The 23,461-nt window shown below is 41.1% G+C and overlaps 1 long non-coding RNA gene across 1 annotated transcript in view; it reads right to left on the minus strand.

The window, feature by feature from the left end:
• Positions 1-3,946: 3,946 nt before the first annotated feature.
• LOC119850193 overlaps positions 3,947-23,461 on the minus strand; it is a 29,120-nt gene continuing 9,605 nt past the window's right edge. Inside the window, exons 2-3 of the long non-coding RNA XR_005290756.1 lie at positions 13,876-13,969; positions 3,947-4,106 (exon numbers count right to left, since the gene is read on the minus strand). This is a non-coding gene — a long non-coding RNA (uncharacterized LOC119850193). The remainder of the gene's footprint in view (positions 4,107-13,875; positions 13,970-23,461) is intronic.

Here is a 23,461-nt window from a genome sequence, read left to right on the forward strand (position 1 = left end):
CTTGAGTAGTGCACTAAAAATAGCAGCATAGCTCATGCTATCTGCGAAAGTAGAGACCAGGGGGTCTGGGCAAGGTTTGTACTCAAGTGGCTGGCCATGCTCCCTCAGCTATGCTGCTATGTTTAGCATTCTAGCTACAGCAGAGCTAATACATGTTCATCTATTTGTGCTTGGAAACATGCGCCCAGCTGCAGTGTAGACAGACCCTTTAACTCAGAGTTGTTCACAGCCTCCATTTTCTCCTTAATCAAGAATAGTATCTAATAATCTGTAATAATTTTATGAATATTATATGTTACCCGGTTAGTGAGATAGTCACTGCATAGTTATATTGGGTAAGTGGACTTTCCTGTAAAGTTTAATAAGGGGCTGTGGGATAAACAAGTGAAGACCTTCTGCCGGGTGTAGTCAGCAGCAAACAAGGCCTGGCACATTCAGTCATTTCCCCTTGCTCACTAACAGATGCTGGCAGAGAGCTCCTTCCCCTGTGGAGCCTTGCCCTTCTGGAACTTCTGAAGCAATCCTGGGCCATTTCTCCCTGTTCACCAACAGATGATAGGAGCAAGCTCCCTACTCTTTACAGCCTGAAGCCACAGGGCTGTCTCAAGTAGGATGGCAACAATAGCTCTTGATAAACAGACTCCTAACAAACACTTGGGGGCAGTTAAAAGATAATGGCCAAGCTATTAGCAATGAAGATACTACTTCTAGGCTCCCGCTGAAATTACACAGCTATTTTACCATACCATGGGAGCCTAGAGATCAAAGGGATGCTAAATGTCTAGAAAGAATCTCTGGAGGGAGGGAGGGAGGGAGGGGCGAGTGTTAGTAAGCTCTTCATGGTAAAAATGGACATGGATATAGAGAGAAGTCCTTAGGAAGTGTCTAAAGTAGTTGAGGCCTTCCCAAACTTCCAAGGGGATGGTAAACCTTAGGAAGACAGGTAAGTGTATAGACTGTTTTCAAAACATTTTCTATGAAATGCTCTGGTTCTAAACAAATAATAGTTTGTTGTAAGTGGTCACAGTTCCCTGAAGAAAGAGCATCACAGGGGCTGAATGATATCGGACCTGCTATGAAGTCACAGTTGTTACACAGGGGACTGCATCCCAAGGCCCAGTCTGAGACTAGTGTGATCCCACAAGCAAGGTGAATGTATCGAGGCCTGTTACCTTAGATAATGCACACAGATACCAAGAGGGGACAGGCAGGGGGCTAACTGTTAATGGGCTAACTGAGGCACTCCTAAAGAAGAAAACGTGCCACTGCCTATTTTTTTTTTAAATCACTCTATCACATTTGCCAATTAGAGCTAGTTGAAAATCATCACTGACACTTTTTTCCCCAATGAAAAATAGCTTTGTCTCAGCAGAAATTTCATGAAAAAAAACCTCAAAAAACTCCATTTTTTGTCAACGAACAAAAATGTCGGTTTTCAATTAAACTTTTCAAATGAAAAATAATCATTTCCTAATAAGCTATTATCTGTGCATACATCCATTTTGTGGTCTTCAGCATGGTATCTTTTGTCCATGGCCAAGTTACTATTCACAACAGCCACCTGACACATCCACCCTGACCTAGGAACTTCTCAGCTCTATCTACATTAGTATATTGTCTCTTTGCTGGTGATTGCAGATGACAACAGGTCATACTGGACCAAAGCTGAAGACAGTTTAACATCTATTGTGGAAGGTGAAAAACCAATGTTAGCACTTCTGCAAAAAAAAAAAAAAAAAGTGTTCCTCCGAAAAAAGGGATCATGAGCTCCACTCATGCTAAGAAAATGACCCTCTGCTACAAGTAGTTCTTGGTGAAAGGCCTCCTTGAGACAACCTAACCACATAGCATAGAAGAGACTAAAGCATCTTTCAGAAATCTTAGACCAAGCATTCTTGAAATTTATTTCCATCAGGTCACAAGAATGGTTTCTCTGATGGTGCTGAAGTGGTATTTGAAATGTGTGGATTTTATATGTTTTTTGATTCAGTGTTCATGTTTAAATGTGAAGCATGAGTCCCTCTCAGATTCAGAGATAGCAATGTATTGATGTGCACAATGAAGGCTATCCTATCGAGCCTGCCACTAGCCAGACAGCCACAATACCAGTGAAGATGTGAACTTATGTCAAAATTATGTAATGAGGCCATACTGCAGAGCCTAATAACCATTTAATAGTTACCATGATTAAACAAACTATCCAGCATATAAACACCAAGGTGGATCGGCAGTTTCATTATATGTTTAATTATATATTTGAAAGTATAGCTTTAGTTATAGAAGAAACCTGCTTTTCTAGACAGAAGGGGGGGCAAAAGAAAATGATTTATGCAAAACAGACCCAAAGTCCACCTGGACTACTGTATTGTATACAGTGATGTTACAGTTGTACCAGTATAACTATTTTGGTTAGACCTGTGATTTTTTTTTAAAACCAATATAATCATACCAATGTAGCCACTAGTGTGGATGCAGTTATACAGGTATAAAGATACCTCAGGCCACATCTAGAGTACGAGGACTACAGAGGCATAGGTATGCCAGCACTGTAGTTATGCCATCATAACCCCATAGTGTAGATACAGCCTACAGTGACAGAAGAAGTTTTTCGCCATCTCTGTTGTGACACCACTTCCCCACATGACAGTAGGTAGGTTGATGGGAAGCTCTCTTCCATTGACGTGGCTGCATCCACAGTGGAGGTTAGGTTGGCATAGCTACATTGCTTAAGGAGGTAGATTTTGAAAAGGTCTTTTCTATACTAGACACCTGTATCGGAAACTACGATGCTCATTGGTGTGAAAAATCCACACCTCTGAATGACCTACCTCCCTCTGTAGACAGCACTATGGGGGTGGGAGAACATCTCCTGCCAACATAGCTACTGACTAGCAGGGATCTGGATTAACTATACTGACAGAAGAGCTCTCACCCGTCAGCTTGGAGCATCTTAATTAAAATGCTACAATGGCAGAGCTGCAACAGTGTGGCTGCGCCAATGCAGTATTTTAAGTGTAGACTGACCCTGAATTATATAGATGTGTCAATCTAAATTTAAAGTGTAGACAGGGCCTTACACTGATATAGCTTATTCTCTTTCCTATAAATGAAGAGCTATACTAGTGTAAAGCATCTTTATACTGGTATAACTGCATGCACACAGCTTTAGCTATACTTATGTAGTTAAATATATGTATCCTTATACCCATATTATAAATGAACTTTGGTTAAAGCAGTACACTTTCTAGTGTACACAATGTCTAAAAGTGAAAAAGCCATGTCATTTTAATTAATGTGATATTTATCCAGCTTTCTTCTAATAAATAACTTATACACAAGTGGATCTAAGTTTTCAGCAGAAAGCAGCAATATATATTTATCATAAAAATCACCATTCTAATTGTCAAAATCTGCAAAGTGGGTTAAACTGCTGTACTATTTCTCTGATATTCAGCTCAGAAGCCCAATAGCTCGTTCCATCCCCTATCCCCAATCAAATGGGACTGTTATGGATTTAAGGACTTGAGTAATCTATATCTTTTACACCATGCACATACTCACGAAGACTCCTGCTCTCTCTTTGAACTCAGATAAAAAGCTGTATATTGATATTCACAACAAACATTCAGACAGTACAAAAGAAATATAGAAATGAAATAGAAGTTGGCATAAGCACATGAAACATCAGATTCTGTCTAAACAGATCTAAGGCAGAAAACCTACAGCTCAGAAATGTGTCTCATCTCACCCTTTCATTCCCTGAATGCAGAAAGAGCAGACAACCCCTTCTCATTTTCTCTCTCTTTTCCTTCCACATTCACACATCACACTGTCCCTTATGGCCTAATCCAACTCTCCACTGAAGTGAATGAGAGCATTTCCACTGACACAAATAGGTGTTGGATAAGTATTTAATTACTATTTCCAGACAAAAGCTAGGCTGGTGTTAAGGACGTGAGAACATATCAATAATTTTGAGTGATCTAAATTACAGGGATGATTTAAATACTTCAGTAGTTGTGGCTATCACGATAGTAGGCATTCTTCATGAAATTCTCTGAAGTAGAACATTTTTCTCCAGCCTCAGCTGAAAGAAAAACTTTCACCTAAGAAGAAAAGACCATTAAATGTTAAATGCAACCTTCAAATATACTCCATGTACACGATTTCAGAGAGTTTTAACTATGTGGCAAGTTTGAAGGATCTAATGCTATGTCTATACTGTGCGTCATTGCAGACTATGGTGTTGTGAACTGCAGAGTGCGCCGAAGTGTTTGAAAGAGAACTATTTTAATGTAAAGTAGGTACCTTTTAGTTCATGCCAGCAGTATCCACATGGCATAGTTAGAGAGCAACGCTTTTGTGCTTTGCAATTCACATCCCCAAAGTGTAGACAAGCCCAACTTTATTTGTTACTCAGATCTTTTGAGACACACATAGGTGGGTGTATCTATATAATTTTCTGACACAAGATGCTGGATGTCTTGAAGGGCCCATTTTTAAATTAATTTCAGCTCATAAACTAATTACCGCATTTATTTGTAAATTCTCAGAAAATTCATTCTATTCTTAAACAATAACTGCTTTAATTTTGGGGAGTGCTGCATTTCCCCCCACATATAACATATGGATTCCTGTTTTAAGTGCAAAGTTTAGCCTTAACTCTGGAGCCACAACAAGTCTCTCCATACTTCATTGATTAGTATAAAAAAAGATCATAACTATTAATATGCAGCTCATCTGAATAAGCTTTCATAGCCAAGAGAGTTCTCACTTCTGCTCACCCCCCCCCCCACACACACACCCATGTTGCGGCCCTTTAACATCTGATTTGTAGGGAAATTACCTGACTTCCCTTTTGGGATATCTTTGGCAATCTTTTAAATATTTTATTTTACTACTTTTCCTGTGTTGTCCATTCTCTCTTACTTGTTGGTTATATGCAGACACAAACTGAGCACAACAACCTGGTAAAGAAATTGACCACGGATGTGTAATGAAATTCCATCATAAAGTAAGGTTTCTACAATGTTAACAAAAGAAAAGGAGTACTTTTGGCACCTTAGAGACTAACAAATTTATTTGAGCATAAGCCTTTGTGAGCTACAGCTCACTTCATGCATCCGATGAAGTGAGCTGTAGCTCACAAAAGCTTATGCTCAAATAAATTTGTTAGTCTCTAAGGTGCCACAAGTACTCCTTTTCTTTTGCAAATACAGACTAACACGGCTGCTATTTTGATACAACATTAACATGGCCCCATTGCAGACCCTGCATATTGTATTTTATAAATTTAATATAAGTCATGAAAGAATACATTGACAAGGAAAGTAGGAACACATTACACATCATATGGAGCCAGATACTGAGCTAAGGTAAACAGGCATAGCTCCATTAATTGACGATCTCACCTGCGTGTGTGGCTGGATTAATTTTACCATAGAAACCTTAATTTGTGGTATTTCATTACTTCCCTTTTCTGAATTTCAGAAACATAAAATTGCAATAAATGTTACATTGAGAATAAATTTATTTATGTGGCCCAGCTATCGTAGGCTCCCATCACCAGTGTTCATCCTCCAGGCTCTCCTGTATCCTAACCACACCCGCCTCTCAGAACTCCAACCACGTGGACTCTGAATTTACAATTTAGCTATTCATCGACATGAGAAATTGGAGCAAACAGACACCTAGATAGGTTTCAGAGTAGCAGCCGTGTTAGTCTGTATTCGCAAAAAGAAAAGGAGTTGCACCTTAGAGACTAACAAATTTATTTGAACATAAGCTTTCATGAGCTTCACATCTGATGAAGTGAGCTGTAGCTCATGAAAGCTTATGCTCAAATAAATTTGTTAGTCTCTAAGACACCTAGATAGATTTTGCACAGGATTCTAAACATCATTACTTTTCACTTAGCTAGCACAAGAGAGACACAGATCTAGACAAAGTAATAAACATACCTGAATGCATTTCCCTGCCTCACTTTCCTCACTAATCTGAAGAGTTCTTTTGGCTTAGGGCAGAGTCCTCTGAATAGACAAGGTTCCTCCTCTCCTTCACATAGCTTCTCTTCTGAATCATGAAGTCCCTCTCTGCTCCAGGTCAGCTAGCTTTTTCCTTCCTCAGCTGGTTTTGACACTAAACAGGACCACTCTGCTACAAAAGCAGCATTCCCAAATCTCGTGATTTTAATCAACTCCAGCAACTTTGGGATGTGTTTTAACTAGTCTCATGAAAACGATGAAAGATGCCAATTCAGGAATAATCCCCTATTCCAAATGACCACTATCTCAGACTGAAGCCAGCAAAATGGCTGACATTTCCTTATAGTCTATCTGGAAGTGAGACTGCCCTTAATAAAGCTGGCTAGTATCTACCACTGTTTTCAATGAGATTGAAGGCATGCCCCCAGGCAAAATGGCTGTCACTTGTTCAGGGAGATGGACAGGACACAGGGACTCTGAGGAGCAACAGAGACACAGAGCATGGAGATGGGAAAAGTGAGGGGGAGCAGGAGCCAGATTTAGGGATTGCAGGGGAATTGGAGCATGGTTGATTGTGATGTGGATGAGAGATGGAGGAGACAGAAAGGCAGCTCTCCCAGCCTGGAGGTAGTAGTGGACTAGGAGAGTCTTTTCCGAGCACCAATGGGAATGCAGAAGTGCCTACTCTTGCAAATTGATTGAAAGTCACAAGATTTTGGACTTCTCAATCCACAGCACCCTGAAGAGAAGTTGGAGAAAACTGGTTCTCTTAGCTTTGGTCAACCTATTGTTCCAAGGTGTTTCTACCTGAATAGGTGACCATTAAGGTTTAACAAAATTGACCACTGTCCCTGGTCTGAGACAGGTGACACAGACCATGTTAATTCATGGCTGACTCACTTTGCTTTGAGGCACTCCATGATGCAGCAATTTCATAAAATCAACCAGAATTCACAAATTGTACCTAGACACATTCTCTAAATTGTCACAGTGTGTCAGTGAGTAATTGTGATCATTACTTCTGGTGGGGAAGAATTAGCAGATGGATACTCAAGAAGCACTTATCCTATTTTGGTGCATTCTAGAAACAGGCAAAGAATACAGAAAAAGAAGTTCATTATGGTGAAAACTGCAGAATTATTTTGAAATAGGAGGTTTTTCAAAGTGTTCCACAAGGCGTCAGCAAAGTCTTTATTTAAAGTTTCCATAACAAGAGATATGAAGTGTGCCTAGCATATTTTGGTTGTTATGAAGGCACTTGGCGTGCAAAGTGGTTGTATTTGATGTTTAACTGATCTAGAAAGCCAGCTTTCTTAAAGGAACCACTAGCATTGTGTTTGTACTGTGAATAACATGGATTAATTTAGTCACTGGAGAGGCGTTTTTGATGTGCATAATCTCCACTTTATGTTTCAATTAGCTAGGCTGTATGACAAATATATATTGTAATAGCTCCTGTATGGTTGTTTAACAGAATATAAATGTGTCATCATCCCTCTTTGATATGCTGAAGAAAAAAAAGATTATTCAAAGGGTTTCAAAACCTACAGAGTTCAAGTGGTTCTAAAAGCTAGGCTATGCTTCATGTGGAACCAAAATTCAGATAAAGAAGTGAGTAGCGAAAGAGCAAGATGAGTATCATTTTGCACCACCCACCCGCCATTGCAATGTTTACTGGGTGTTCTTCTCTTATCTAACTAGAGCAGTAGTGCAATTTCAGGTGTTCTGACTGGTAGACCATGTGCTGATATTGAAATTCAGCTTGCCCCCCTGCACCTAATGTTAACATTAGATAAGCACTGGCTAATACAAATTCTCCCAACTTTTTACTGCTTATTTCTAATGTGTGTCACTAAGCTTCAGTATAATCTTATACAGAGTTACTAATACCCTCATATGGTATCAGGAAGACTTAGATTTTTCCATTCCTCCATTTCCTCTTGCCTTAACCACTGACATTATATGAAGTGGATAATACATAGGTTTGTAAGCACAGCATAACAAACTGAGGCATGTTATCTTGGCAGTTAGAAAGATCACAGCAAATAAAACATACTGCAACAAATAGATAAGGTATTTAGTCTAATACAAGCTCAGATCCTAATTCTTCATAGACCTGTCCATTAGCTGTTATGATTACCTGGAAGATGGTAATATGCTTAAACAACATTAGGACATTCAGAATTATTTTTAAGTAAATAAATAGCAAATAAACAATCATGGCATTTACTAAGGTACCAAGCAATTCCTGGGATAACTAGCATCTAGTGATGTAAGCTTTAAGATAGCAAAGAAAGGACCCTTAAAACTGCCAAACTTTTCTCCTTTAGAGCAATATATACTTTATATATACACTTACTGATTTTATACCCTATTTTTAAGGAATAAAACTTATTTTGCTGACTTTGATTTTTCTCTTCTTCTGCATCAATAGTTCTTTATGCATGATTTCTTGGAAACTCCATTTTACCTATAAGTCTACAGAAACGGAACCACATCAGGAAGAATATAACCTCTTGTGAAAGTAAATATATTCTCAGTTCTTCATTCTCTTTATTCTTCTAGCCCAAGTAATTTTTTCCTTGTACATATTGAGATGGGAGATTAAAAAGATTCTTTAGAGATTGCTCAACCCCTGTTTCAGTATATAAAAGCATCAGTACAACACCATAGGGACCTATCCCTGATACTCAGGAAGACTTCCCATTCACTGGTGGTCAGTATTTCCAGACCTCAAGGTTGGGAAGAGGTGGGGCAGGGGTGGAGGTTTGAGGGAAGAGGTGGAGTGGGGGCAGGTCTTGAGGCAGAGCCAGGGAGTCAAGCACCCCCTGGCACATTAGGAAGTCAGCACCTCAGGGACCCTGTACACTGCTTCAGGCTTTCACTGCTAGTTCCCTGTGCCTCTTTCTATTGGGCCCTTTTATCTCCAGCCCAATCTCTGGTCCAGTATCCTGAGGTTCTTCTCCCTCTGCAATCTCAGAATAAGTTCAACCAGCCACAAACTCGGTCTGATTGTTAGGATCCTATGGCCAGAGATGAGCACCCTCTTCACACATCTAGTCTCAGCCAGGAACTGACCTGCTAAGCCCCTGCAGCTCCTCTTATCTGGGCTAGAAGGGCCCTGATTGTCTGTTGCTAGCCCTGTTAGCCCTTAGAGGACCAAGTTTCTATGGCGTCCAAAATGCCTGCTCCAGAGAGTCCTCTCTAGGCAAGCTTGGAGTATCACCTTTGTTAAATTTTTCCTCTCAGCTGACTCCTTTTGGGATGGAGAGTAATAGGACTGTGGAGCCTCCAGAAAGGAGCGGTAATGGACAGGTGCAGCCCATCACACTTCTTAACTTGTCTGCTGACTCCCAAGTGGTCAGTGTCTCCTTCTGGCCCTTCTAGACCTCTGGATGATTAAATCTTGTTGGTAGCCTTGCCTGAGCAGGATAGAGTGTTAGGGTGCCAATGCTGCCAGAGGAGACAGGGAAGCATTTTTACACTGTCACAGAATTTAGACTGTACAGGAATTATGTAGAATACAGGACAGTTTGTTGGGGAGGAAGGATACAAAACTAGAAATGCCCATTGTCCTTGACACAGTTCGCATAGATCATACAAGTTGTGTCACTGGAAATTCCAGGCCCCTATGTTTTAATGGCCCTTTTGCACAAGCAGAGAAGCTGTCCAATTAAATATAGTTGTACATACATGTTTGTTAAAACTGACAACCATTTCAAAATGTCTCCTTGACTCTACACTTCATGGCATAAAAATATAGTTACAATATTTGTAACATTAAAAGTATGAATTACCCATGCAGTAGTGTTGGATTAATGCACAACGTGGGTGTGTTGGAGACAACTGGCTTCACCTCATGACTTCTTGTGTCACTGAGGTGTACCATAATCAAAAATACCACATAGTCAGCTGTATCTTAGGCCCTCATCCTACAAGAATCTGTGTGGGCTGACATTTGCACTCACATAATCACATTGAAATCAATGGGGTTGCACATGGATGTCTGGGTCATCCCTCAGAGATATTTGTATATTGGTTCTTTATTGCTTAACTATCCTCCTATAACATTCCTTCATATGGTTCTATTTTCTGGAGAAATGCCATTGGCTTGGGAAATAGCAACCCACAGACTACATCAATTTTTCATTTGAAAAAAGAAAAAATATTTAATCTATTATACCAGAGGTTTTGAAATGTCCTTTTATTTCCTTATATTTCAATATGATTTTATGTGCAGAAAATCACAGTCTGCAAAAATGCCACAACGGAGATCAGATCAGAAATTATTTTTTTAAACATTGTATCTCTAGCTTATATTAATGTATAGGTCATTGAATGTTATGCTCTGAAAATGAAATACAACTTATTCTACAGATTTCAGCACAGCTAACCACAGACTGGACTTTTGAATGGTATGCTTTGAAGACACAACAGAAACGTACTTATAGTAAGTCACAGTATTATGGGAATGTCTGTTGTAACTCCATCGTTAAGGGTCTGTTGAGATTTGCACAGAAAGCAAGACTAAAATCTCTTTTTTCACACTTTAGGGCCAGATGGTGGGCCAGCTTGCACAGCAAGATAAAGCAAGATGAAAGCATAATGATCTCCCTTACTCTTTTTTGGTGATTACCTGGATAGTAAGCAGACAGCAGTCTCCATGGGGTTGCTATGTCCCTATCCCTTACAGCAAAAGTGAGTGGAACTGGGCAGAGATCCAAGACTCCACCTTTCAATAGGCTGGCTAGCATAGCTTTACCTGCCCATTAAGGGGAAGTGTGGGGGCTTGGCACACTGTATTTCCTCTGAAGACTGGGGAAATGGGGAAGTGGGAGACAGACTGTGTCTCTCAACAACTAATTGCCCCTTGCTCAGAACTCATGGCAAAGCCACAACTATGCCCTCAATGCCTAAAATTAGTCTCCATATTTGACAAAATAACTCTTCACAGACTAAACAGGTTTTCCATGCAACATTTACTATCATTTGCAGAGGCATCCTTCAAATATGTTCCCATTTTGAAAACCTGTCCTGCTTTCACAGTTTGTGTATCAAAACCAAGTCTCCCCATGCTTTGATACCACCACAGACACCAAGAGTTATTCCCCTAATTCAGAATAACGTGTTTTAGTCACAAGATTAGACCCTCAAACTGCTCAGATCAGTCAGCTACTCGCACTTTCTGATGCAGCATCCTGTCTTCCTGACTCATCAGCTCTTTTCTGAACATACAGCTAGTAATCCAGAGAGGCAGGCTGAGCAGAAAGGTTATGGAGACTGGGCTCTGGAATAGAGATAGGGCTCTGATGGGCTATTGGGAGTAAATATCGATGTGGTTGGGATTTGGGAGTATAAAAGGTTGAGCATAATTTTAGGGAGATAGAATTTTTTTTAGCAGGGATGTGCAGATAGGTTGGTCAGGGGGAAGCCTGAGAGGGCAATTTTGGGAGAGGGTTGCAGCTGGGCAGGGGGCTAAGGTGGGATGGGGCCCAATGTCTTTGCACAGAGGTGTCAATATTTGAAGTGCTCTGTAGTGGTCCCTCACTCTCAAGTGTGGAGGGAGGCCACTCCGCCACACTGGGGGATGAGCAATAAGCAGTCTACCTCCAGTAGCCTCCTAGCAGAGGCAAAGGACCCTTAACAGTCTGGAATTCTTGGGCAGGGCTGAGCAGTAGTCTGTCTTTAGCCCACAGCCTCCTGGGGCAAACAGCAATTAACAGTCTATAAGGGGAATTCCTGGGTCCTTTTGGGTGGGGCAGAGCAGGTTTTAGACTGAGCCTTCTAACTAAGGCAGCTAGCAAACACACAATCTTGGATTCTGGCCCTCTGGGCAGGGCAGAGCATAAGCAGGCTTTAGCCCATAGGCCCCTGGCTGGGGTTGACAACAATTAAGAGTCTAGCATGCCCAGACTCTCAGACAGGGAGAAGCAACAAAGGGCCCGGCATCTTAACTAGGGTAGACCGCAGGCAAGGGCAGGACTCTTGGCCTACGGCATGGAAGCTGCCAGTCCGGGTGGGTGTCAGGGGGTAAGGGGACACAAGCCCACCCGAGTCCACCCAGCCCAGCCTTGGTGGAGTGGTCTGCCACTGGGTCAGCAGGGGAAGGCAGGGGCCAGTCGAAACATGCTTACTCGTGCTCCGGCAACAAAACCGTACTGTTTTCTCTGGGCTACTTCCTACCACAGTCTGGGCAGGGCAGTCTGTAGTCCACAGACCCTCTGGCTCCTCTGGGTACACTGTGGACCATAGTCCCCACAACTCTTCTCCAGAGTCAATCTCCTCTGGGGACAGAGCGCTGGACAGCACTGGCTCAACTCCAAGGTTCTGCAGTGGAGGGGAGGCATCCATCTTCTTCCCTGGCTTCCACTCAACTGAGCTGTAGAGCCCCCCCTTTATACTTCTTGTCCCACCCTGGTTAGGATTGCCAACCTTTCAGGATTGGCCTGGAGTCCCCCGGAATTGGCATCAGTCTCCTGGTGACTATTGAAAGCAATCTGGGAGATTTTAATAGGATATTTTAAGAAAATGATGTTACATCATGTTGGGGGAAAAATGTCCTGGAATAGTTTCAGTCAGAGTTGGCAACCCTAACCCTAGTACTTCTGAAAATGAGGGGGAAGGGTGCCCACCAGCGGGAGTATGGTGGTCCCTTGTTCTCAAGTCCAGAGGGAGGCCACTTGGCCTCACTATATGCTCCGGCCAGTGATGCTGGTTTTCTTTCATATACAGTGGGGAGACCTTTAAGCATCAATACTTTAGAGCACAACCATTGGCTCCTCTGCTGCTGCCTCCTTGGTCTCCAGGGCACCAAGTAGCAGACTATTTCTATGCCAAAGCACTGGTGTATCAACAGCTTCCCATGGTGAAGACTTGCTGCTAGGGAGCCCATCAAGCACCAGTGCCTCAGGGCAAAAGCGCTGGGCTTTCCGCTGAGCCAACCCACACAATTTCAGTAACCCTGCACTCAACCTCCTCCAGTCAAAATACTCTACCTCATATCTTGAGTAACTGTATCCCTCTGCCTCTCACATGGCCCTTCATCACCATCATTCCCTTCATGTCTCTCTCTAACCCCACTGCAGATGGTGGAAGAGAGGTAAATGAAATAAATGGTAACTGCTGGATTGCAGAAAACTGAGATTTGACAGAATAGCAACTGAGGGGTTCTACATGATGTAATCACTTATCTTCTGGTTTAGGGTTAATGCTGGGATATGCAGGCTAGCAAATTTAGCTCAGAAAGTCTGTGTGAAAATATTAACTAAAGATGAAGACTCAGGAAGGACTTATCTGACTCAAGTTCACAGCTTAGATCCACTGACTTCTGCTAATACAACCCAAACTGTAGGCTGCTGGCAGTGGAGAGTTTATCTGGAGTGGGAACACAATGATGGAAGCACCCCACAATCGCAGCCCCATCAGTGATGGCCTGTGTAGCCCACCAATTGGGCAGAGCCACCCTAGAAGAGGGATGGGCCCGAGCGTATGAGTGATACAAAAGATTCAGATGTCCTAAACAATCTCTGCTGGAAGGATTCTTATCGAGTTCCTGCCAAAATTTAAAGCTGCCCTCCTCTGCCTTGGTGTGGTTGGTATTACAACTTGCCCTTCCTCCCAGGATAAATCCCTACTCGATCACAGCACTATAAATTGCACTGCAATGAATCAAACCTTTTAGCCTACTTTCTTATATTTATTCTGTGCCGTATTGTGCAACTCTTATGTTGAGCCATACTTGAGACATAGAAGGCCCAGACTTTATGAACTGTTCACGCTTGCTGAAGGAGAAGTGAAGAGCACTGTTGGTTGCTATTTTCACTGGTGGAAATGATCATTTTGGACAAAAAATGCTGGTTTTGCCACAATAAAAAATTTGTAAAGCACTTACAGGGATTTGTATATGGGTTTATACATCAGTCCAAGCTCTCCCATCTCCTCCGCTCAACTTTACTGAGACTCAGGCATCAACTCACATCTAAAATCTAAACAAAAAAAAAAATGTCATAGTGGGATGTGATCCTATTGTGACCTGACTCCTCTGAATGTTATCTCAGATTTTCAGTAGCTCCATTAGCACTTGGGCTCAGAGAACTTAGCCCTATTCTGATAGCTCGATAACCGAATGGCATGATTTTCAAGCTCACTCTCCTTATAAGTCTGGCAGGCAAATAGGAATGAGTTCAAACCTGTAGAGGCTTGTTCATATGTCTCAAATCTCTGGCAACCAGTTCCTTCAAGTCTAGTGCCAATGTTTTTCTCGTATAGAAACAGTATGAGCACTCCACTTTTATCTAGGGGATCAAATTGCTTTTATTTTCCAACCACTGAAAACATGTGCAAATTGTGTAGACACTTCCATTACATTCTTTTAAAAAAGAACTGTGTGAGGAATGCTCCTGTGTAATGCTGTCCATCAGAAAAACAGAATCCATTTCCCATCATCCACGTACATAGATGTACAACATGGGATACATGGCTGATGATCACCCTCAAGGTTGTTAGTTTTTATTCAGCATCTTTCTTCAATGTTACATCCATATTAATTTCAACATGTTAGTGTGTGGTTTAGAAATGAAGTATCAGTTATCCAATGATAAATGAGCACTAGGGTCTGTCCAGTAAAAGACAGATTTAATGGAAAACTTGGAAACTAGTAAAGTTAGTAGCAAGCAAAAAAAAGCTTATAAAAATCTTATAATAGTATAATTTAAAATGGTCATAATATAAGAGGACAAGAAAAAGCAGAACAAATGTAAATGATAAAGACTGAATTAAACATTGTGGCCCAAAACACATGCACTAATGTATGGCATCAGGCAATTTGTGTTTCCTTGAGAGAGTATGACTTGTACCAGCAGCTTGTATGACTTGTAGCTACATAAAAGGAAATAGTCAGAAAGATTGAAATAGATTAACTCTGCACATAATATATAGCTCTTATATTTTAATTCTACACTAGTAACAGTACATTGTGCTTATATATTGCATGTATAATTATGGAGCAAAACTAATCCCTGGTGTAACCCCATTTATGTCAATTGATTTACATCAAGGATAAATATTTAATTTTTTTCTTTCACTCTTCTCTCAGATTTACTGGAAGATTGATTGTTATTAGTAAGCCACTTCCCTTTTTATATTGAACAATGTACTACTGAGTCATATTAAACAAAATTCCATTCCAAAATTTAATTAAAAAAACATATTTCCATGAAACCTTTTCCTTGAATCTGCATTTTCCAATGGAAGAGCTTTCTATAGGAAATTTTCCAACCAGCTTTAATGAAAGAAAGGAAAAAAAGAAAGGAAAAAAAAGTGATCCGGGTAACTACAGGCCATCTGTTGACATCTGTAGTATGCAAGGTCCTGGAAAAAATTTTGAAGGAGAAATTAGTTAAGGACATTGAAGTCAATGGTAAATGGGACAAAATACAACATGGTTTTACAAAAGGTAGATCGTGCCAAACCAACCTAATCTCCTTTTTTGAAAAAGTAACAGATTTTTTAGATAAAGGAAATGCAGTGGATCTAATTTACCTAGATTTCAGTAAGGCATTTGATACCGTGCCACATGGGGAATTATTAGTTAAATTGGAGAAGATGGGGATCAATATGAACATCAAAGGTGGATAAGGAATTGGTTAAAGGGGAGACTGCAATGGGTCCTACTGAAAGGCGAACTGTCAGGTTGGAGGGAGGTTACCAGTGGAGTTCCTCAGGGATCGGTTTTGGGACCAATCTTATTTAATCTTTTTATTACTGACCTTGGCACAAAAAGTGGGAGTGTGCTAATAAAGTTTGCAGATGATACAAAGCTGGGAGGTATTGCCAATTCGGAGAAGGATCGGGATATTATACAGGAGGATCTGGATTACCTTGTAAACTGGAGTAATAGTAATAGGATGAAATTTAATAGTGAGAAGTGTAAGGTTATGCATTTAGGGATTAACAACAAGAATTTTAGCTATAAGTTGGGGACGCATCAATTAGAAATAACGGAAGAGGAGAAGGACCTTGGAGTATTGGTTGATCATAGGATGACTATGAGCTGCCAATGTGATATGGCTGTGAAAAAAGCTAATGCGGTTTTGGGATGCATCAGGAGAGGCATTTCCAGTAGGGATAAGGAGGTTTTAGTACCGTTATACAAGGCACTGGTGAGACCTCACCTAGAATACTGTGTGCAATTCTGGTCTCCCATGTTTAAAAAGGATGAATTCAAACTGGAGCAGGTACAGAGAAGGGCTACTAGGATGATCCGAGGAATGGAAAACTTGTCTTATGAAAGGAGACTTAAGGAGCTTGGCTTGTTTAGCCTAACTAAAAGAAGGTTGAGGGGAGATATGATTGCTCTCTATAAATATATCAGAGGGATAAATACAGGAGAGGGAGAGGAATTATTTCAGCTCAGCACCAATGTGGACACAAGAACAAATGGGTATAAACTGGCCACCAGGAAGTTTAGACTTGAAATCAGACGAAGGTTTTTAACCATCAGAGGAGTGAAGTTTTGGAATAGCCTTCCAAGGGAAGCAGTGGGGGCAAAAGATCTATCTGGCTTTAAGATTCTACTCGATAAGTTTATGGAGGAGATGGTATGATGGGATAATGGGATTTTGGTAAGTAATTGATCTTTAAATATTCAGGGTAAATAGGCCAAATCCCCTGAGATGGGATATTAGATGGATGGGATCTGAGTTACTATAGAAAATTCTTTCCTGGGTATCTGGCTGGTGAATCTTGCCCATATGCTCAGGGTTTAGCTGATTGCCATATTTGGGGTCGGGAAGGAATTTTCCTCCAGGGCAGATTGGAGAGGCCCTGGAGGTTTTTCGCCTTCCTCTGTAGTATGGGGCATGGTTGACTTGAGGGAGGCTTCTCTGCTCCTTGAAGTATTTGAACCATGATTTAAGGACTTCAATAGCTCAGACATGGGTGAGGTTTTTCATAGGAGTGGGTGGGTGAGATTGTGGCCTGCGCTGTGCAGGAGGTCGGACTAGATGATCAGAATGGTCCCTTCTGACCTTAGTATCTATGAATCTATGAATCTATGAATGCTTGAGATTTTCACCATGAAATTTTAAAATCCTCATATAATATTTGTTTAGGATTAATTTTTGTTATTCATAAATGAACTAGAATATACTTGTTCATGAATGAACTAAATAGCTAAATGAAGAGACTGGCCTTACAGAACAAGTTCAGTTTCTTTGTCTGCAGTTTCAGCATCACCTCACTTCACTGTCAAGGGGCTCCACACAACCTGAAAGGAACACCATCACTAGGGTAGAAATGTTGTTCTTCCAGAAGTGCAAGAGTCTACTTTGCACAAGTTCTGATGGCTTAGCACCAGTTCAACTATGCATATAAAGATAGCAGTCTTGCTTGTTAGAGGATCCTCATTCATAAATTACAGTCCAGCTGTTTTTCCTCAGCAGGACACCAGACTATTGCAGAAGTATTACCATGCAGCACCTGCCCTCATAAAACAATGTCACTTTATATCTTTTCAAAACTATTTTGATTAGAGTTGTTCTAGTTTATTTTTGAAGCAGTCTTCACAAACAAGTGCAATGCAGTTGAGCAAAAAGATCTGCATAATAGTAACAGTTATACAGTTATTTATAGGGTAAAAGCAACACATATGCAAAACACTTTGCAAACATTCACTAGTCCTGACAAACCCCACTAAGAAGGTGGGTGTACATATTTCCAGTTTGAAGATGGGGAAACTGAATAGGGATTTTCATACAAAAATCATCCACAGAATTTGTTAATACAAGTCTGTATACATTACCAAATGTACTGCAAGGATAATTAATAGACATTTGTTCATCATTTTTACATCAGATCCTTATAGCACCACACTCAGAATAATTTATATTTATTTTTGCATTTCTATTTGTGTTTTGGATATGTACACATGAAATGTTCTGTAACCTTCCCATCCTCTCTTCTCTGCATTACTTGGGAGCAGGAAACACTCACTTGTGTGCCTGATGTTGTCAACAGTAAAGGAGATCCTGAATATCACATTGGTGATGTTGGATAAGTAGGAATCCTCTATCCACTCTTGTACTGCAGTTCTCTTCCTATAAAAGGATGTTAATCTTGGCAATACCTTCCCATTGCTGGGCCCAGTACACACTCACTGGCATGCCTTGGGATTCTCCAGGAATAAACCTGAGCTAATCTATGCAATGCATCTAACTCAAAAGTACCAATTATAAACGTACAACCAATACACACTTAGGTTTGAGTTAACACACTTTTATTTAATAACTTGAAAACATAACAGATTGAGATTAATTAAAATGTCACAACCAATTTAAATCAGCAGTGGGCATTTCAATAAATCAATTAATATATACAGGTTACAATAGTAAATGAAACTTAACCAACTCACATCTACACTGTCACAATTTACTGCACCCCGTGAATACACTCCTCTGAATTTCAGAGTTCTAAACGTATGTGCGTAGGCATGCTTGAAGATCTTGAAGTTAGGGACAGCATTCTGTTGGACCAGTAAAACAGTCCAGCCCACACAAAAAGGAGCAGAGCATGTCTAACTTGGGATCTTTCCAAACTGCACAACCCCTCTCAAGATGGGAATTGTTTTAAGCAGAGGTTAGTAACCCTGGATCCTGGTTACACAATAAAACCACTTCATCTCTTCTCACACTCAGGTAAGCCCTTAAAATCTCTTTGCTATCACCCTTCCCTTGAAAGCACTTTCCTAAACGAAGGTGGTGATTATTCACACTGCCTGCATGGCAGGCTAACCTCAGCCAGTTCTGGGCACAGCAACAGTCTCTGCCCTCACTCCAGTGAAACCCACTAATAGCCTCTGAGACTCCCTACTTGGTCAAAGCCGCAGTGGACTCTCAGGAGCAGCTCCTGGTTTAGACAGAGCTCCTCAAAGCAATCTCCACTCCCCTGACCAGGATCCCAGCTCCCCACCCAGAAGATGGAGCCCACTCTCCCTGCATCCCATGGACGTGGAAGTCTCTCTCTCTCTTCCGCAAGGCATTAAGGGAGCTGCGGTCTCCAAGGCTGGATTGCAGCACCCAAGATCTTCCCAACTGGAACACTCCCAGTTAAGGTCAGAGGCCCCTCTAGTAGTGGTTGCCTACAGTTCATTTATATTACACAAACAAGATGGGTGAGATACTATCTTTGTTGGTCAAATAAAACAGCAGTTCTCAACCAGAGGTCTGGGGCCCCCTGAGGGGTCACGAGCAGGTTTCAGAGGGTCTGCCAAGCAGGGCCAGCATTAGATTCACTGGGGCCCAGGGCAGAAAGTCAAAGCCCTATTATGCAGGGCTGAAGCCTGAGACCCTGAGCCCTGCCACCCAGAGCTGAAGCCAAAGCCTGAGAAACTTATGTTCGTGGGGCCTCCTCTGGCATGGGGCCTAAGCAATTGCCCTGCTTGCTAACCCTTAACCCCAGCCCTGGCTTTTATATGCAGAAAAAAAGTTGTTGTGGCACAAGTGGGCTGTGGAGTTTTTATAGCATGTGGGTGGGGAGAGAAGGGGGGGACTCAGAAAACAAAAGGTTGAGAATCTATACAATAAAATATACCTCACCCAGCTTGCCTCTCTCATATCCTGGCACTAATATGGCTACCACAAAACTACAAACATACATATTACATACATATAAGGCCAGATCAACTATGCTGATTTACACAACCTGAGGATCTGGCCCATATATTCTATACTGTACTGATACTACATGTTATTTATTTGTGTTTATATGTTTGAAAATCAACAAGACTTTACGCAATAGAACAAATGTATATAAAAGAAAGCATGGATTCCAAAAATAAAAATCAGAGGTTACCATACATTTTTAGAAATATAGAAATACTTTCATTTCTGTATGATGGGATGGTCTCCATGCCTTATGGAGTTGTATTTAACTTAGTATAGGAAAGGAAATTTCTAAATTTTTATTAGGTAATCATTACACTAACCGATTTGCTTCTGTTTCTTGTAATTTAGAAGGGAAATAGTTTGACCTTCAGTTGAAGTTCTCTCAGATTTTGTCAAACTTTATGCCAACAGCAGTCACTGATCTTAATTGAATGGAAACAACCGTTCTCATCCTCTGTGTCACATTGCTGGATTTCGTATCATTGAATTTCAATCTGGTTTCACTGGGACCTACCGAATGTGGTTTATCCCAGCCTTTGATTCTGCTTGTTACACTTCTATCCAGGGCAGCATTGTTTGCCTTTTTGTCTGCTCTCTGATTAAATTGACATCTTTTACCTTTTGTGACTCCCGTGTCATTTTCTGTTGACAGCATCTAGTAATGGTAACAGACCAGTGTCCTTGTGGAAGGGGCAGAAATCATTGATTGGCTGGGCGTATTAATGCAGACCCTTTAAATGTCATGCAGACATGGCTTTGTGCTAAGTGGCAGCTGAATGGGTGCCAGTGAGAGATGTTATTAAGCACAGATAACAGGCAGCACCCTCTATACACTGCCAATGTCACTTTGTACCATTTGAGGAACAGCTGGGAGATAAATTTGTTCAAGCAATTCTTCCTTCCCATCACCTTCTACTGAAGCTATTTAAAGCAGAAGAGTTGCAATCACATTCTTACTAGACTGCTAGTGGTCTGAAGTGCATACAGCTTCAAAAAAGTTGAAGTTTTTTTTGAACAATCTATGTACACTTCACAGCTAAAAAAAAATCTCTTCAGAACAAGAAGACAGAGCCTGATGACATGAGAGGTTAAATGTTTGCCATCTATATGTGCTTTATATTTTCCTTCCTAGCAATGAGTATTGCTAAATTATTATTATTACAAAGAATTATTATAAGAAGCCCCAGCCCTACAGGTCCAGATAAAGGAGACAGATTAGTTATAGCCATTCCATTTGTTGTGCTAGCTGAAAGTGATTGGGCCATGAGAGTATCCCGGAAATAATGTGGTCACCACTATACAAAATGTTTGTGTTTGAGAATAGAGAGATGGCTGAGGTAAGAGTGAAGTGGCCCTTTCAGTGAAGCATTTGTGCTTAACTTTAAGTACATGATTAACTCCATTTATTCATGGGAGCACTTAAGTAAATTGCATTGACAAAATAAGCATTTAAGCAGGTGCTTAAAATTAAGCACAAAGCTAAAGCTTTGCTGAGTTAGGATCTTGATCAGGAATGGAACAGTCAGCTTACAAAAGGAATATTGACCTCTTTCTGTTCTGTTTACACTGTTGTAAATCCAGTCACTGTGACCAATGGGTTTACATTACATTCCCTGGGTTTACATTGGTTCAACTGAACTGAGAGCATATTTGCCCCAATAACTCTCCCTGACCTTTGAGCCTGCTTTATTAGCCTTGCCAGTCACCCTATGCTATCCTCCAATGTTTAAACAGAAATTGGTAAAAGAATATATAAGCTTTCATAGTAGTCTCCAAATCAAACTCAAATCAAAATATTTGGGGCTATCATTTTTAGTGGATGTAAACAGGCTAATTGTGAGTTGGCCTGTTCATAAAACAAGTGATATATATTATATCAAGGCTCATCTTGGATTTCCCAATACTAAAGGCCCAGAGTGCAGGTACTTCAATAGATTTTAGATATAGTAGGCCTGATTCTATAGTCATTTTTACTTGTGTAAAATCCAAGGGGTAGAATTTTACACCAGCGTGACACCAATTTTGCATTAATATAAGTGATGACAAAGCATAAAGCAGTGGAGAATTGGGCCTAGGGCTATTATACATAATTTGTGGTATATCCTTAGTTAATTGTAAACCAAATTTTAAAAGGAGAAGAAAATACCCTTCAAAAGACACCACTTTTAGAATATGTTACAGTAAGTGGTTGCCCGATCTGTCAGAGCGCCCCCTGGCATCAGGTTGTGGCATTGATAGAATCCTTTTCCTCCACTGACCCTATTCCCACCATTTTAGTTCTAATGCTCTAATAAATTTGTTAGTCTCTAAGGTGCCACAAGTACTCCTTTTCTTTTTGCGAATACAGACTAACACGGCTGCTACTCTGAAACCTGTCATTTTAGTTCTGTTATTTCTCCTGGGAGAATTCTACACCAAAAAATTAAAAATTCTGTGCACAATATTTTAAAATTCTGCATATTAAATAATGCAATCATGCTGGTTTCCATTATTTAGGTAACTTAAACTACTATACAATGAATGGATAATGGGAGTGGGGAGCATTGGAGGATGCTTTCCTAATAGTAATTTAGCTAGGTTTGACCCTTTATTTCTAATTAGTCAAATATATGCAGCCATATGCTCAAATTTACATCATGGGCAACTGAAGAGCAAGTGAGGGCTGGTAAATCAAACTCAGACTTTATATTGGCTACTGACCATCTCCAGAAAGGTCAGAAGCAAACAGTTCATGGAGCACACTTTGATAGAAAACTTTTAGTCCAAAATTTTAGACCAGTTCTAATCACTAAAGCACCATACACATTTATAAGGTCACACTGTCTTTTACACCACTCTGGCAATGTAAAGGAGCCTTAAAAAAATTATACTTGTTTTATACTCCTGGGGGAATTCACAAAGACAATGGGAACAATTCAGTACGCAGGCGGGATACTACATTCTGCTCTGCCTGAGGGGACAAAGCCTGCCCCATGCCTACCTCCTCAGAAACACCTGAAAGCGCTTCCGCTCCATGCCAAGCATCCCGCAACAGCAAGCGAGAGAAACAGAGTGTCTCTCTCTCAAACACATGACTGCCCAGCCCCAAGCCCCATGATTTACATCTCTACTGGTTGCTCCGGGTGCCTGAACCAACCTGCCTACACTGCCAGGGAGGGATATACACTGCCTACACTGCCAGGGAGGACCATTCCTGCACCTTCCCTTTGCTTCCCCATCAGAAGCAATTTTTCTGCGGGGAAGCAAAGAAATCTGTGGGGAACATGAATTTTGTGCACATACAGTGATGTAGAATTCCCCCAGGAGTAAGCAGCTGCTATATCCTGCATCTCCCATATCCTAGCCCTCCGGCCAGATCACTTTTCAGTTCAGTCATTTTCAGAGGTAACCAAAAAGGTCCAAACAAAAACCTCAAAGTCTTGGTGACCTCATAGCACCACTTCAGCCCCAGCCCAGGCTCAACAGTCCTTGTCCCTTTCCAAAGGCTTACACAATCTCTTCTGTGAGGTGGTGGTTGGGGGAATCCTAGCATGCCTCCTCCACCCTAGTGTCCTGGTGATAAGCAGCTAATGTCTTTCTTCCGATCCCTTGCTGGTTCCCTGGCTGCTTCCCATCTTTGCTGGCTTGCAGTCATGTATTGTGGAGCAGTACTCTCCAGTCCTTTCTCCCTTGAGTTATTCCCAGTCTGTTGCTAAGGAGATTTCTGCAGGTTTCTCTTAGACTCTCCAGCAGATGCCTGAAACCCATTCACTTTTGCTGCCCTCTCTCTTCAGAGCCAGCCCCACTCCTGACCACAGCCCCTGACTCCAGGCCCCA

The sequence above is a fragment of the Dermochelys coriacea genome, chromosome 1, assembly GCF_009764565.3.
Source record: "Dermochelys coriacea isolate rDerCor1 chromosome 1, rDerCor1.pri.v4, whole genome shotgun sequence".
Lineage (NCBI taxonomy): Eukaryota > Metazoa > Chordata > Testudines > Dermochelyidae > Dermochelys > Dermochelys coriacea.